Source organism: Quercus lobata, chromosome 11 (assembly GCF_001633185.2).
Source record: "Quercus lobata isolate SW786 chromosome 11, ValleyOak3.0 Primary Assembly, whole genome shotgun sequence".
In the NCBI taxonomy this organism is placed as follows: domain Eukaryota; kingdom Viridiplantae; phylum Streptophyta; class Magnoliopsida; order Fagales; family Fagaceae; genus Quercus; species Quercus lobata.
Window position 1 is genome coordinate 20136339 of NC_044914.1, and position 5487 is coordinate 20141825.

Sequence of the window (5487 nt, forward strand, 5' to 3'; positions counted from 1 at the left end):
AGTGCTTACAATAATGTTAACTAGCCACAACAAGTTTAGTACAAAATATCTTGACTTTAAAGCCAGCATTCCACCACAAGCAGTGGGTCAAATAGGATGCCTCTTTATCAATCTCTTCTTCACACTTCATTTATTTTCTTTCCATTTAATTTTGGAGGTAAGGGTACTTTATAAGTTGCAATACTCTTTTTCGATCCCTCTCCTTTAAATTTTGGAGTTTAGGGTACTTTACAAGTTACAATACTTTTGTAGGCAAAATTTCACACCTACTTTCATATTTAATTGTCACTCACTCATTTGACTGACTCCATCACACACACACACACACACACACACACACACAATATATACCACCAAGTGAGTTGATCTTATGGGATTATATCATCAATTAATTTTGGAACACACTTGGCGAATTTCACCTGCATTGCCTATCTTCACACCAATGTTACTCATTTTAATCATGGAATTTCCAAATTCCACTTTGAAATTCAAACCAAGCAACAAGTGTTGGACAATGGCTTTTGTTGAAGCAGCATTCCACAACATTTGATTAGACTCAAGAATCCCTTGCCCAATTCTCATATTTCTAAAATAAGAGGTATCAAACCTATTAGGGCTATGAGTGTCAAGTGCAACTTGCTTTGAACCATCTCCATATTGTGGGCAGAGTGCTCGGAGTTGAGGAAGAAATGCAGGGTTGATGGATGGGTTGACAACACCATTTCTTACTTTAGTGAAATTGTACATTCTGTATTGAAAGAACTAGCAAGCTGAAGTTCCTATGGTGTGTCCTATTAGAAAGAGAAAAAAAAAAATGTTGCCTTTGGTTATGTAAAATTATTTGATGATAAAAAAAAAAAAAAAAAAAAAAAAAAAAAAAAAACCTTTGTAATAAGGGTCCATAGTGTAATCACCGCGCATCTTTTAGTGCGATGGTCACTTTACAAGTATAAGTACTTGTGGGGTGTGCGGGGTAAGGGCCAGAGTTTAAGTCTCTAAGAGCGAACTTTACACATATATAAACTTAGATTACGCTAAAATAAAATTTCTATCTTTTATAAAAAATATAATTAAAAAAAAGGGTCCATAGTGTGAAATTAAAAATGCTATATAGCAAGATCGCCTTGCTCATCAAAGGTCTTATGTGCGTGTCTCATATTTGTTTTCTTTTGCAATAATTGATTATTGTCTTAATTAAATTATGGCCTATATTTATGCTCAATGTAATATATTTTGTTCAAAATCAATCCAACGCCCCCCCCCCCCCCCAAAATATATATATATATATATATTTATATAATTTAATACTCATCTCACTAATTAAGTGAGAAAGTGCTCCACGATGGGGCCACAATCTCAAAAGAGAAATTTTTGCCTTTTTTCTTTAAGACACAAAAATTGAGAGATTCGTGTTATTAGCAAGGGAGTCAATACCGTACCGGAAGCTGTTTTGGTTTGATTATAGATACGAAATATTTTGATACCGATTAATATCGGTGTATCGTTTCGGAATTATTGCTAATCATATATATATATATATAGAAGTGTTACGTCCATAATATTTTTACAACGTTTTCACAACAAATCATAGGTAGTTAATTGATATTGTTTCAAATTTAAACCTAACACTAAGATTACTTTTTTTATCTCAATAATAACAATCAATAACAACTTGCCACTTAGAATTTGTTGTAAAAATATTGTGTACATATCATTTCTCATATATATATATATATATAATATTACATTCTAACCCAACCCAACATTGTAATTGTAAAATTAAAATAATAATATAGATATTCAGGTACATATATAGATCTTTTTTTTTTCTCTCTTTTTTTCTTTCACCTTGGATTAATTCCTAAACAAATATGTAGTTTTATAATGAAAAATATATAAAAAGTAAAAAAATAAAAATAAAAATGAAGGCTTAATTCTTGAACAACAAGCGGAAATGTCATCTCATACGAGTACAATTCAATCAACTAAAGAAAAGAAGTTTCTCCAAAAAAAAAAAACTAAAAAAAGGAAGAAAAAAAGCTTAAATTTTAAATTTCAGAAAGACTGTGGCTGTCATTCACATTGAAAAAGGCAAAACCCAAAACTTTTTTCAAACTCTTTTAACACCTCCCATCAACCACGTGTCCTAGGAGCTCACTTTTAATATATATATATTTTAACTTTTGCATTGAGAAGAGCACTGGTAAGTGTACAAAACAGGAAGGAAATAAACTCGGCATGGGTTTCAGCCTGATCTTCAGTACACCAACAAGAAAAACATGTAAATCAGAGGAGAAAAAGTAGTAGGGGTGAGAAGAAGGCTGTAAAACTAAAACAGTGCAAGAAGTAGAAACAGAGAAGGTTGAAAGGCTGAAAGCGGTGGCGATAACATTTTCTTGGCTTTTTTCTTTTTTAAGCTACGTTTGGATTCGATTGAAACTGAAACGTGTGTCGGCGTTTTTCCTTTTTTTTTTTTTTTTTTTTCACGCGTTTTTGAGATTACGGTTACTGTTCATGTACTGTTCAATGAACAGTAGCCACAAAGCTGAACTTTTCAAACTTTTTTAGCCAATCAGTGCACATCGTGTACTGTTTATGGACCCACAAATTTTACTTTTCTGCAATTTTTTCATTAAATATGGGTCTCATGGTACTATTCACAAATTTAAAAATTATTTTGCTACAGTGTTTTTCAGTTTTCAGTTTCAGTTTTCAGTTTTCAGCTGTATCCAAATGAACTCTTAGTGATATGTTTTTCTGGTTTTTTCTTTACCGGCCCGAATCAGATTTACCGGCCGGAACATCTGATTTTCTCCGGTAAGGTTGGTACAGTACGGTATCGGCTGAAATTTGAAGCGGAACGAAACGTAAGTGTTTCTGTACCGGTTCACCATCCGGTAAGAAAAATACCGGCCCATACGGTACAGTATTGACCTCTTTGGTTACTAGACCAGTCCCATGCAGCTAAAGCCCATGTATAGTTTGTTAGCTACTCCTTGCTAAACAATACTTCTCTCGGATCTAACTGTAATGGTTAGAAGTGTGAAATTGTTGAGACTTTCGGGAAAAAAAGAATTACTGCTAAAAGATTACATACTAACATGGTAAAATACGATCAGTGTCATTTCAACAAAATGAATTTTTATTTTTATTTTTGTGTGTGTTTATATTAGTAACCTATCAACTTGTAAGTTTTATACATCAAAATTTATGGGATCTCTAGCATTACCATTTTTGTGTGTGTTATTTTCGTTTTCTAATTCAACTTGTTGATTACTGTCTCATTAGTCATTACCAACAATAATCATGGTTTCATTGTTTAGTAGCACTCAGGGGCGGAGCCACCTTATGCATTGGGGGGGCCATGGCCCCTCCAAAAATTTTTAAAACCTCTCTAATTATAGGTAAAACTAGGCTAGAATCATTTTGAGTTAAGACTTGGCCCCCACAAGATTAAAAGATTGGTCCCCCCTCCAACACATCACTCATAAAATTTTTCTCACCCCAAATCCCAATTGTGCAATTATAAAAATTAACTCCTTTTGTCTTTTCCATTTTTCTCTAAAGCATGATAGCCACATCCATAATTTTTTTAGTTTTTAGTTATTCAATTTTTGTAAAGGGATAAAACTAAGGTGTAGTACATCAGATTACCTGATTAAAATCATATGTATTGAATTTAATTGTCCTTAAAAATAATAACATTATTTGTATGTTATTGGTCACGTTAAACATACGCTTGAATTTAATTGAAGAACCTAATGTATTATACTTAGGATATTGTACTTAAGTTTTGCACTTTCTCAAAACTATTACAATATCCCTTTCCACTTAAAACCCACTGAAAAGACTCTCCTCATCACTTAGTGCTCTCTCTTTAGTTACTCTTCATTAACTCTTCCATGGGATGCTCTCACATAATCACATTTTCATTAGTTTCTCCCTCTTCCTTAACAAAGAGTTTTCTTATTTAAAGCTGAGAAAATATTGAGAAATACCAACTCCTTCTTTTTCTTCTTCTTTTACAGTTTTGTTGTATACTTATATTTGATTTCTATGAATGTTATGGACTTATGGTTTTTCAAAAGAATAGGAGAAACTCAAGAAAAAAAGACTTAAGATGCTCAATTGGTTGATTAACATGTTAGTATTTTGATATTTGAGTGCTATAGAATTACACCGACAAAAAAATTCTATCAATAATCTTGTGTTATAAATATATTGTACTTTAAGTTTTTCGTTGAATTGCAAATCAAAATGATAGTTTTACCTTGGCCCCCCAAGCAAAAATTCCTGGCTACGCCCCTGGTAGCACTTCTCTTCCTCACTTTTGTTACAAAACCTTGCCAGCTTTAGTTAAAGAAAATTAAGTTAAATTACCAACGAGGGCCACAAGATCGTGAGTATTGAGACCCAAAGCAGAAAACTTTTGCTTTTGCACATCGATGGAGTCAGTGAATGCTGGCAAATTGTCAGCATCAGTTACCAATGAAAACCCTTCCGTCTCTGCGTCCTGTGGGAACAGCCCAACTTGATCCATTAACCTGCATGATAAGTCCAGAAGCACGGTTAATTATTGAAAATAAATAAATAAATAACAAGTACCCACACAAATATATTCCACATTCTATTTCTACTTTTCCCTCATCTTATACCACCAATTAGAATGAGAATAAATTTTTTCTTCCTACTGATTTGAAAAAATTTGCTTTAAGCTATTACGTGACAACTTATAAAACAATTTACAAGTTTAAACAAAGCTACATGATTCATTAAATAAGTCATATGATTAAAATGATAAGTAATTTTGTTAATCATCATGTAATTAATTTGAGGAATTGACCTCCAAACTAGTTTGGAGGTAACATTTTCTATAAAATAATTACCAAAACAACAGAATCATGGGCAGCAAGGGCAAGAATATCAGCACAAGAAACAACGCCAGGACATGCAGCTTCAAGTTGAGTCTTGGCAGCTTCAATAAGGACTGAAGCATCACAACCTCGCATGAAACAGTCATGAAAATGCGTCCTCAACAATCCAGCAGCCACAGTGTGATCAGAATTGAAATGGCATTGAATTGTTGAGCTAACAATGGATTCTGCTTGAGGACACTTAGTGGAATAAAATCCAACTCTTGTGCCTTTATGGCCATGCACCAAGGAGGCACCAATGGCAAGCAAGAGAAGCATCCAAAAAATGAATATTTGGTTGGAATTTCCACTCACCATTATGACTTAGAGAATAAAGATAGCAAAAGTATTGTTTATTACACACAGACTGTTTTAAAGATTTGGCTTGTGAGCCAGAGTTATATATTAGCATAAGTGAAACCAAATTTTTGGACCAAGTAAGCGAATAGAGTTAATCAAATTGAAAGATTCAAAAATATCATATGATGGATAATTGATAGGATGGCCCGCTTCAATTCATTATCAAAAAATATCATCAGCACATCATATTTTTGGACCAAGTAAGCGAATATGG

At 33.1% G+C, this 5487-nt stretch overlaps 1 pseudogene; it reads right to left on the reverse strand.

The window, feature by feature from the left end:
- Positions 1-384: 384 nt before the first annotated feature.
- On the reverse strand, positions 385-5231 carry LOC115969451 (annotated as a pseudogene).
- Between the last annotated feature and the right edge of the window lie 256 nt (positions 5232-5487).